Here is a 12,345-nt window from a genome sequence, read left to right as displayed (position 1 = left end):
TTGTTATATGGTTATATGGTTATTGAGGACGAGGTTTCAAGGTACTTAGAAGTGAATGATAAAATAAGCCAAAGTCAGTGTGGTTTTGTGAAGGAGAGGTCTTACCTGAGAAATCTTTTGGAGCTTTTTTAGGAAGTAAGAAGCAGGATAGACCAAAGAATCAGTGGATGGTGTTTACTTGGATTTTCAGAAGGCCTTTATTAAGGTGCCACACATGAGGCAGCTAAACCAGATCGGAGCCCATGGTATTAGAGGCAAGGTACTAGCATGGATAGAAGATTAGACGACTGGCAGAAGGCAAAGAGTGGGTATAAAGGGGGTCTTTTCTGGTTTACCTGCCAGTGACCAGTGGTGTTCCACAGGGGTCAGAATGAAAGGATGTACCTTTAGAATGTAGAGAAGGAGGAATTTATTTAGCCAGAGAGTGGTGAATCTGTAGAACCCGTTGCCACAGATGGCTGTGGGAGCCAAGTCATTGGGTATTTTTAAAGCAGAGATTATAGGGTCTTATTAATAAGGGTGCCAAAGGTTACAGGGAGAAGCCAGGAGAATGGGGTTGAGAGGCAAAAATAGATCAGCCATGATTGAATGACGGAGGAGAATTGATGGGCTTAATGGATTAATTCTGCTCCTATGTCTTATGGTCCTGAGGCTCATTTGGCTTTAATCCCTCTTTTGTTCACAGCAGAAGGCCCCGAACTGGCCCCTGCCAATTCTTCTAGTCATTTACCCCCTGCGCCTCAGACATATTTACATTTATCACCGCCTTCCACTTCTTCATCCAAGTCTCTTTCCGTCCACGAGTTTAATCTGCCAATAATTCCACAAGCCCTAGCTCATCATAAACCATCCCATCCATGAGGTAGTTAATACTGGCTTGTGTGTCACCTCATCACACTGACATTGCTGACAGCCCGGGAGAAGTTTGTGATGACTCTTAGACAACCCTTGCCTGTTCTTGTCCTCTTCGTTTGCTGGCATCGATCATTAGCCCTGCATCACATGGTCATCCCCTCACCAGCGCTCCGTGTTTGTGCTGGCCAGCTCTGAAGGATTCAACAAACTCCGTTTTGTGTAAAGCGATAGCCTTGGAGCGAATGCAGAAAGTGCTTTTGCCACGAAGTACACTGCTTACTGTCTCTAGGGCCTCAGCACTAATCATCATCTCACCTTTTGTGAATTTTGTAATTATAATTACAGGAGAGAGCTTGACAAAAAGCTGTAATGTATATCCTTTCAGGCTGAAGAAGGGGACGTGCAGCCAAGATGCATGTTGAGGCCATTTGGGGGAAATTAAAGGGGTTATAAACGGCTAACCTCTGCGTCCCTTCATTCTTCTGTTTTGGCTCAGTGGTTCCTCACTCACTTTTATCAGAAGGTCATGGATCCAAACTGCACCTCAGTGATTTGATGATCTGGAGCTACTTAGACATATCAGCTATGTGACAGAACTTCACATCTGTGGTGCCTTCATTTAAATGAACGATTAAATTGAGACCCATCTCTCCTGTTAGGCTGAACAAACATCATAATACAATCTGAAAAGGGGCAGAGAAGATCATCTTGGTATCTTCACAAATATTTATCACTCAACTCGTCACTTTTTTTTAAATTATATTTTCCTGTCATTAGCTCACAGCTGTGGTTAGAGGAGGTTCTGAGCAAGTTAACTACCAAATTTGTCTATTATAGTAAAGACTGCTTCAAAAGTATTTGGTTGTAAAACAATTTGGGATATTCTGGAGGTGGAATATGTTCTCTTTTACGGGTGTGTGTTTTGTTTTTGGTTGGAGTGGACATGGTTACACCATATACCTATCCCACTTGCTTTGAGAATGTAACGGACCTTTTCCTTGGAGCACAGTGACATTTCTGCCCTGCAGTGTGTTTGGGTGAGTAATACCAGGATGTTGACACTGTGATGAAGGAGTAATGCAGTTTAGAACATGTGCCGATGAAGGATGTGGGAACATCTTGTAGTTGATTCCAAATGTTAGAGGTTGCAGAAAGAGAATTCTGTAGTAGTCATCCCGATTGTTAAAGTGCTTCCAACATACTTCAGGTACAGGGACCCAGGAGCAAATATGAAATTAATAGTCAGGGCACAAATAAAGCAAAGTGGACCAAACCAGGATTATTTTGGCTGAATATCCAATGAATGGTGTTCCATCATACTCCTGATAAATCTTTCATCACCCAGTAAATGCTAAAAGGGACAAATTCCTTATGGTGCCCTCAACTGCGGCCACTGTGGCGCAGCGGTAGAGTTGCTGCCTTGCAGCGCCGGAGACCCGTGTTTGATCCCGACTATGGGTGCTGTCTGTACGGAGTTTGTACGATCTCCCCATGACCTCATGGGTTTTCTCCAAGATCTTCGGTTTCCTCCCACACTCCAGAGATTTACAGGTTTGTAGGTTAGGTGGCTTGGTAAATGTTCCTAGTGTGTGTAGGATAGTGTTAATGTGCAGGGATCGCTGATCAGTGTGGACTCGGTGGACCGAAGGGCCTGTTTCCACGATGTATCTGTAAACTAAACTAAACTGAATCTGACAGACTGCATGCTGACATAGCTAATTCACCAAGTGTAGGCAGCATCTGCATGACAACCAATTACGCTCAAATCCACATGTAAATTATTCAAATTCACAACTGTTGCCTGAACAATCCTGTTCCTGAGTTAAAAAAAGAAGTCCTCACTTGTCATATCATATATATACAGCCGGAAACAGGCCTTTTTCGGCCCTCCAAGTCCGTGCCGCCCAGCGATCCCCGTACATTAACACTATCCTACACCCACTAGGGACAATTTTTACATTTACCCAGCCAATTAACCTACATACCTGTACGTCTTTGGAGTGTGGGAGGAAACCGAAGATCTCGGAGAAAACCCACGCAGGTCACGGGGAGAACGTACAAACTCCTTACAGTGCAGCACCCGTCGTCAGGATCGAACCTGAGTCTCCGGCGCTGCATTCGTTGTAAAGCAGCAACTCTACCGCTGTGCTACCGTGCTGCCCGTGTCTGTCCAAGCCTGGGCTCGCTCCTGCAGTAGGCTGGAATGGGGGGGGGGATCCAGGTCCAGGAGGAGCTGGTGAACATTGTGAGAAGTGTTAAAAGGAAACAATTCTCACCATCTTTTTTGAGGTGTAACATGAACCCGTGCTCCTGGATTATTGTTAGTGAAGTGATGTCCGTAGATTCATTAAGTGTGCACATTAGCGGCCATTGAATCAAGATGACACTAAATTACGTGCAGGAACAGGAAGTGCAGCTCCTATGATTTAAGCTGCAATTGGGGCGCACAGACATGTAGAATTTTGGGATAGTTTGACGTATTTACTGTTGATTTTCCAACTTCCACATTTGGCTTATTCATGCAGTTGAATTCTCTTTTATTTTGTACAGGGGTATCCTTGTTTGATTTGCCCATGGACTCTCCAACTATCCCCGCAGCAAAAGTGGAACTAATTTGATGTAACTTTTGAAGATACTGAGAGATGCGCCCATGAACAGGGTATTCAGATCAAGACCATTTTCAGGTCGAGATCAAAGATTAGGCAGGAAGCAGCAGTACAAGGTGGTGGGAGGACGGATGGGTTGAACTAGCAAGCAATAGGTTGATACAGGTGAGGAGGGATTTTGTTGGCAGATAAGTTAGGTGGGGGAGGGAAGGGTTGAGAGAACCACAGATGCTGGGAGGAGATAAGCGGAGGAGCTGCATATTCTGGAATGTGATAGGGATGGAAGTACAAAATGGAACTTGCTGAGGGATGGAGACAGATGGGGATAACCGAGGGAGAGCCGGGGAAGGGGATCCAGCTGGAATAGTGTAAGGGAAGGGGAGAAAGAAACAGGGTCATAAGTAGCTGGAGGGGAGAAAAGGCACATTTAGACACTGTGTTAAATTGGCTTCACAGCTGCCTGTTCTAATTGAGGGGGAGTTTAAGCAGTGTAGTTTGAGTGTTCAACACAGAAAGTTCTACTTTTGTCCTGCCCTCAGCCAGCGTAACCACCCGAAGCAGTTATTAATACACTTTTTAGCACTGTTTGTGCTGAACTGCTTTACCTACATAGCAGTAACCCAACTCCAAGGCCTTTCATTGAATATGATTTGTTCTCAGCTTTGAAGTACTGTTGAACCAAGTTTGAGAGGCAGAAAATAAATATATTGCTTGCAAGCCAAATAAAAAGTTTACTTTAAATTGAACTAGAAAAGGAACACTTGTGAGTGAGCTGCAATGTTTCTAAATATGCTGTTGATTTTACAGCAGTTAGACTGCTGCTGACATTTGAGCAGCTTTGAAGTGTGGCGGGATTTGTCTGAGTATTATTGTGCATTACATTCCCTAAAATTGGCATGGCTGTGAATTTTATTTGTGATTCAGCAGGGATTCATCAGTTGGGGTTGCCCACCACAGTGGAGACGATTGTGAGGGAGCTCCACTGAGGGTTGGGGACTGAATGTTCACACATCAACTGGAAACTGGAGAGCTTCTAATCTTCACACAGTAGAGAGGGGAGAGGACACACTGCCCATAAATTCAGGCTGCCTTAACGTAAGAAGCAGATTATCACCCCATCAATTTTGACTCCTGAAGCGGATTCCGTTTCCTGGAGAAATATCCCAGTAATCTCTTGCAGTTGACATGGTTTGAATGTTTGCAGCTGGACCATGATATCCAGTATAACTGCTCTTGGGTTTAATAAGGTTTTTTTGATACCCGATCAGTCAACCTCTGCAATCCACCTGCAGATCAGGTTTGAAATATTTTCTCAATCAAACCATAAACTTTACATGATAAATGCGACAAAAATCTAAAAAGTAGAATTGAGTGTTGAGATTGGAAAGTTCATACCTGGTTAAGTTTGGTGTTGAGGTGGGGAGGAATTCTTCTTGCTGCAGTGACATGCTGAATTACATTTGGATTTTGAGCTGTCTCACTGATCTCGTGTCGGTGTAACCGAACCTGCTTTGTTAAATATATATTATATTTTTGAAGCAAAGATATTGCATGGTCCGTTAAGATTCAATCGTGCGTTAAGTACCGGCCTTGTTGCTGGAGCTGCTTACAACTATAGATATCAACATACTTCGCCTTGTCCTCTCCTTATCTGTGGGTGTTCAATTCCTCATCTGTTTTGGTTTTGACTATTTTGTTGAATTGAGCTTAGGCAGACCATGCATTGGGGGTACAAACCCTGGGCTGAATTTGCCCAGGAGTTGGGGTCCAGAACACCAAGGGTCAGAATGATGGGTAGGTTTGCAGCTGAACCTTGTATATTTCCTGCTCCCTAAATTCACTGGAAAAATGATTATAGCATTGTGTGACATCTCAAAGAAAGCGAAATAAAAGTCTATTTAGGTATTGATAGGAGTAAAATAACAAAAGTCTGGAAAATCTACCAGTCTCATACCATCAAAGTCCTAAGGACTTGTGTCAGGAAGGCAATTGGTATATTAGTCTTTAGTACCAGAGGATCTGAATGGGCGGCACGGTAGCGCAGCGGTAGAGTTGCTGCTTTACAGCGAATGCAGCGTCGGAGACTCAGGTTCGATCCTGACTACGGGTGCTGCACTGTAAGGAGTTTGTACGTTCTCCCCGTGACCTGCGTGGGTTTTCTCCGAGATATTCGGTTTCCTCCCACACTCCAAAGACGTACAGGTATGTAGGTTAATTGGCTGGGTAAATGTAAAAACTGTCCCTAGTGGGTGTAGGATAGTGTTAATGTTACGGGGATCACTGGGCGGCACGGACTTGGTGGGCCGAAAAGATATGATATGATATGATAGAAGGGAGGATGTTTTATTGCAATAGGATAGAGCCTTGGTGAGACCACACATGGAGTTCTGTGTATACCTTTGATCTCCTTACTTAAAAAAGGATGTATTGATGTATTTCATTGAAGGGAGTGTTGCGAAGTTTAATTAGTCTGGTTCCAAGAATGGTGGGTTGTTGCAAGACGAGACTTACTGTAGATGTGGTCTGTATTTTCTGAAATTTAGAAGAATGAGCGGAAATCTAGAAAATTCTTGCAGGGCTTGCGAGCTGGTTGCAGGGAGGATGTTTTCATTGGCTAAAGTGTCCAGAATCGGGAGGCACAAATTCAGAAAAAGGGGTTGGTTGTTTAGAACAAAGATGAGGAGAAATTTCTTCACACTGGGTGGTGGATGTTAGGAATTTTTTAACCCAGTGGGCAGTAGAGGCTCAGTCATTGAGTTCATTCAAAATAGATTGATAGATTTTTGGATATTAGTGGAATCGAGGGATGTGGGAACAGGGCGGGAAAACGGTGCTGAGGCAGAGGATCAAATGAGCGACGATTGGCAGAGGGGCTCAAAACGTCGATGAGCTCCTTCTGCTCCCAATTCCTATCTAATTACCTGCTGAATGTTTCAACTCCCTATTACCATCTTGAGCCTGTTCACATTTTCTGTGCCTTATTCCCATTTTCCACTTAGACCTTTTGCACTACTGTTATTGCTTAACACGATTTGGGATTAATTTTTCCTATTTTTATCTTCTACATGTTGCTGCTCATTCACACTAACACAGCTGTGTAAAGTCCCCATTCTTTTTCCATGCCCAGAGTTCCATCCAGTTGACCATAGAATTCTCATCTATGCCTTTAGTGGCATGCTTGCCTTATATTGCTAATCTTCACATATCCCTCGGATCCTCCATTGCCTCGCTTCATTCCTTCAATCACTTCACTTCTTCAGCTCCTTCCCCCTGCAATTTCTTCTTTGTGTCTTCATCATTGACTCTCCTTTTGCAGTGCTATATATTTGCAGTTTTTTGTCTTCCCTCTCAGGCCTGATGCAGGGTCTTGACTCGAAATGTCGACCTACACCTTTTGCTTCCACAATATGCTTGACGTGCTAAGTTCTTCCAGTGTTCTGTCTTTATTCCACATTCCAGCATCTGCCACCTCTTTTGTCTTGGTCTGGTCCTGCTGTTGTGCATGTTATGCCAATCTCTGTCTCTTTGAGTGGATCATCCCAAGCCATCCAAGCTTTTTCTGTACAATCTCCCAATAATCCTTTCCCCACTTTCCAACATGCCTTCCTGCACTGTGGATACATGTGAGTGAAACATGTGTTTCTTTTTGGTCTGTTTCTGAATGATCAATATTAAAACATTTGTATCAAGATTTCTTATCTACTGTAAATCAGACTTTTGGAGCCTACGATACTGACAACAAGGGAAATGTGCTGAGATTTCCCACTTTTTAAGAAAGGAGGGAGAGAGAAAATGAGAAATTATAGACCAGTTAGTCTGACATCAGTGGTGGGGAAGATGCTGGAGTCAATTATAAAAGACGAAATTGCGGAGCATTTGGATAGTAGTAACAGGATTGTTCCGAGTCAGTGTGGATTTACGAAGGGGAAATCACGCTTGACTAATCTTCTGGAATTCTTTGAGGATGTAACCAGGAAAATTGACAGGGGAGAGCCGGTGGATGTGGTGTACCTTGACTTTCAGAAAGCCTTTGACAAGGTTCCACATAGGAGATTAGTGGGCAAAATTAGAGCACATGGTAGTGGAGGTAGGGTACTGACATGGATAGAAAATTGGTTGACAGACAGAAAGCAAAGAGTGGGGATAAATGGGTCTCTTTCAGAATAGCAGGCAGTAACTAGTGGGGTACCGCAGGGCTATGTGCTGGGACCACAGCTATTTACAATATACATTAATGACTTGGATGAAGGGATTAAAAGTACCATTAGCAAATTTGCAGATGATACAAAGCTGGGTGGTAGTGTGAACTGTGAGGAAGATGCTATGAGGTTGCAGGGTGACTTGGACAGGTTGTGTGAGTGGGCAGATGCATGGCAGATGCAGTTTAATGTGGATAAGTGTGAGGTTATCCACTTTGGTGGTAAGAATAGGAAGGCAGAGTATTATCTGAATGGTGTCAAGTTAGGAACAGGGGACGTACAATGAGATCTGGGTGTCCTAGTGCATCAGTCACTGAAAGGAAGCATGCAGGTACAGCAGGCAGTGAAGAAAGCCAATGGAATGTTAGCCTTCATAACAAGAGGAGTTGAATATAGGAGCAAAGAGGTCCTTCTGCAGCTGTACAGGTCCTAGTGAGACCGCACCTGGAGTACTTTGTGCAGTTTTGGTCTCCAAATTTGAGGAAGGATATTCTTGCTATTGAGGGCCTGCAGCGTAGGTTTACTAGGTTAATTCCCGGAATGGCAGGACTATCATATGTTGAAAGACTGGAGCGACTAGGCTTGTATACACCAGAATTTGGAAGGATGAGAGGAGATCTTATCGAAACCTATAAGATTATTAAGAGGTTGGACACGTTAGAGGCAGGAAACATGATCCCAATGTTGGGGGAGTCCAGAACAAGGGGCCACGGTTTATGAATAAGGGGTAGGCCATTTAGAACAGAGGTGAGGAAAAACGTTTTCAGTCAGAGAGTTGTGAATCTGTGGAATTCTCTGCCTCAGAAGGCAGTGGAGGCCAATTCTCTGAATGCATTCAAGAGAGAGCTGGATAGAGCTCTTAAAGATAGCGGAGTCAGAGGGTATGGGGAGAAGGCAGGAACGGGGTACTGATTGAGAATGATCAGCCATGATCACATTGAATGGCGGTGCTGGCTCGAAGGGCCGAATGGCCTCCTCATGCACCTATTGTCTATTGTCTATTTTTTAGCTGTGCCAAGTACCTTCTCTCTTAGCCAATTCCTTATCATTTTTCACATTTCACCAAACTATTTAGTCCCTCCTGCTTTGACCCTGTAGTTCTTTGTATTCAGTTGTTACCACCGTTGGCCAACAAAGGGATTGTTAGGACTGACAGCCTGATGCAATGCAGAGGTGCTGCTCCATCATCTTTCAGCTGAGAATTAAATTGAGATCCCACCCGCCTGACGGATGTTACTAAAAACAAACCCAGTGACGTTGTATGAGCAGGAAATTCCCCCAGTGACCTGCCAGCATTTCTCTCTCAGCATTGAACAGATTTCAGCTCATTTATATTGTGTGTGGAAATGGGCTGGAAGAAACTTTTTTTTTTTAAAAGGATCGGCCCTCCAACTGTATTACCGTCACCCACTGTGAACGGGATCTTGTAGAGGAAGGAAGCTGAGGGATAGAAAGGAAGGGTCGGTTACATCTAGAGGTGAGTAGTTTCAGCCTAACCTGGCTGGTGGATACTTGACGGGACCCAGTTGATTGTCCATTCTGTGGCCCAGTGAAGCAGATGGAGAACCAGCTTAATCATGTGAGATTCCTGCCGACAGATTGGGTTAGAACAAATCCTTGGGGTTAAATTATATTCCGGTGATTTATACATTGCTGACACTTGTCCTTTTCTTGACAGGACTTGACAAATCTGATGAAGGCCCAGTGAAGGAATGGAATCTGTTTGTACAGGAAAGATTGAACCTACAAATGTTTCAATTGGAAGCACAATTCAATATGTTAACGTATTTTGGCAAAGCTGGTTAATTGTTTTCTAGGCAACTCGCATGTTCCGGGTGGCACCTCTTCTGTTCCTGAAAAATAGTTGGGACAATGTAAAAGAGTGTCAACCAGCTACGTTGTTCCGGACGTCTAGCACTGCACATGCACTCTGTCAGTTTCTTGTAGATCGCATGAGCGATCATTGTAGAGAAAGAAAAACTGAGCTGCTCGATTGAAGCTGCACAGTGTTCAATATTTTGTGATGGGGACCAAGCTCCTTGGATAATTTGATTTTTTAAAAAATAAATCCACTGGTCGGTGGCATCATTTAGATTTTAAGTGCGTACGTATGTGCTGATAATGCAATGGACATTTGCTCTCACACTGGTAGAGAGGCACCAGTAACCTCAAAGGAGTGAATCAGCTGGCAGTCATTTTTCTGTGTATATTCTATTGTGGAGAGGTATGTTTAATTTTGGTTTAAATAAACAGTACGGTTACTTAAAGCTGTCTGGCCTTTGCAAAGCTTCAATTAAATAGATAAACTACACACAGCTTCGAATTCATATCATGGGCCATCTCTGTGAAGTGAGTCCAATTATAAAGAAGCAGAAACAAAGAACTGCAGGTGCTGGTTAATACACAAAAGTGCCGGAGTAACTCAACGGGTCAGGTAACATTTCTGAAGAACATGGAAGGTTATGTTTCAAGTCAAGACCCTTCTTCTTCCTATCCACGTTCTCCAGGGATGCTGCCTGACCTGCTGAGTTATTCCGGTGCTGTCTCCTATTATAAAGAGATTGGTACTTAACTAATCTTATTCTAACCTTTTATTTGCCAGACTTTTAAATATTTTAAATTGGTTAATTTTTATATGAGAAGCAACATTTGAAACGGAAAGTTTGGCTGGGTCAGGATCTTCTCCCACATCACTGCTATAATATCTGCCTGCTACCTCAGATGCCCGGTGGAGAAGCTACCAGTGCCTTTTGTACACTCTTGTACATTGTCCCAACTATTTCTCAACTGAAAGTAGTCCTCTGGATATTTCTATTCTCTGCTTCTGTACTTTAGTTAACTCTCAGTTTGTAAGTATCATGACTAATTCAGAGACCTGCTACTACCTCAGTCCACTCTTGCTGCATTTAAAGCGAGAAACAAAATGTATCCAGTGTGACCCCTAGAACAACTGATCCCCAAAATTATAGTGAAGATAGACACAAAAAGCTGGAGTAACTCAGCGGGACAGGAAGTATCTCTGGAGAGAAGGAATGGGTGACGTTTCGGGTTGAGTGGTATATAGAGTCAGTCCAATTCCTAATAGTCAAGAAGGAATCATTGGGTGGAACACTTCGGATATAGATTAGTTTATTGTCATATATACCAGGGTACAATAAAATTCCTTGTTTGCACGTAGCTCATAGAATAAACAGTACACTTGACAATGATAAATGAAGTAATAAATACAATACAGTGGCTCTGGCCCGTGTGGAAAGGATGAGAAATTGCACATCCCTTTAACAAAGTGGATCAAAGGGCATAAACGTCTTAAAATCTCCAACAATTAAAACTAAATGAAAGTGGAATCCATGCAATATATTTTGAAATTGAATATCTATAACTTATTTCATATTAAAGAAAGCATGCACTTGTAGTAAGACCATTTTCTGCAGCGAATGTGTTGCCACCTACCAAGCAGGTCCAACCAGAAGAAATTAACTGAGTAATTTGGGTAGGGGCTCCTGAATTCTCCTCACTTCACCCTTGTTCTTGTCTGGATTCACTTAGCATTTTACATGTTATGGGGAGCACCATTGGCCTTGGTAACTTCATCAGTAAATTCTGGCCCATTTGCTCCTGCAAAGTGAGTATTGTGTGAAATGATCCATTAATAGCTCTTGTTATGCTTGAAAGTCACTAGAGAAGCAAAGCCAAATAGCTCTTAATTAGAAACGCATTGGGAATTGTAAAGCAGCAATACCCCAGAAAGAGGATTCTTTCTCAACATTGTGTGTGCCTTATCCCCACCCCCACCCACTTTACAATCAGTGTGAAGAAGGGTCGCGACCCGAAAGATCACCTATCCATTTTCTCCAGAAATGCTGCCTGACTTGCTGAGTTACTCTAGCACTTTGAGTAATTTTGAGTATTAATCAGCATCTGCAGTTCCTTGTTTCTACTCTCCTTTTTCTCTCAGTTGGTATTTTCCCCACCGTGACTCCCTGGCCGCTGTGTATTGTGGCAGATCCTGTCTTCCAAGGAACAGAGCACGAATGGACCCTGATCCATTCTGGGAAGTAGGAGTAGAAGATGTCTCAGTGGGGCCTTTGGTCGTGAAATGTTGAGTTGACCCAGTCTAGGATTAAGACTAGGATTAGAATTTTAGACTAGGATCAGAATTTTAGAATAGGTAATTGACTAAAGACTCAGAACACTGGGGTTTGCTGGAGACTAAGGAGCTGACAGCCATGAGAAGTGAAAAGACTGAACTGTTTGGAACTGAAGGCGTTGGAGATTTTTTTTAAAGAGTTCCCACAGGATTTTCTTCAAGTAAAACATAAAACAAAAGTCGGTGGAATTTGGGTAAGAGACTTCAATAAATCAGTTGTGAAATAAAATGCTTTCCTTCTGCCAGATCTGTAATCTTTGTGCTATATTTCATATCATATCATATCATATATATACAGCCGGAAACAGGCCTTTTCGGCCCACCAAGTCCGTGCCGCCCAGCGATCCCCGTACATTAACACTATCCTACACCCACTAGGGACAATTTTTACATTTACCCAGCCAATTAACCTACATACCTGTACGTCTTTGGAGTGTGGGAGGAAACCGAAGATCTCGGAGAAAACCCACGCAGGTCACGGGGAGAACGTACAAACTCCTTACAGTGCAGCATCCGTAGTCAGGATCGAACCTGA

The 12,345-nt window shown here is 43.2% G+C and overlaps 1 protein-coding gene across 1 annotated transcript in view; it reads left to right on the top strand.

Annotated features, from left to right (window-relative positions):
- The window catches only part of fkbp6 (FKBP prolyl isomerase 6), a 37,493-nt gene extending 28,069 nt beyond the window's left edge, over window positions 1-9,424 (top strand). The window contains exon 9 of the mRNA XM_078422249.1: window positions 9,339-9,424. The gene's annotated coding sequence lies outside the window, so the exon portion shown is untranslated. The remainder of the gene's footprint in view (window positions 1-9,338) is intronic.
- The last annotated feature ends 2,921 nt before the right edge of the window (window positions 9,425-12,345 follow it).

This window comes from Rhinoraja longicauda, chromosome 26 (assembly GCF_053455715.1).
Source record: "Rhinoraja longicauda isolate Sanriku21f chromosome 26, sRhiLon1.1, whole genome shotgun sequence".
Classification (NCBI taxonomy): Eukaryota; Metazoa; Chordata; class Chondrichthyes; order Rajiformes; family Arhynchobatidae; genus Rhinoraja; species Rhinoraja longicauda.
This window is presented reverse-complemented; position numbering and strand designations above follow the sequence as displayed.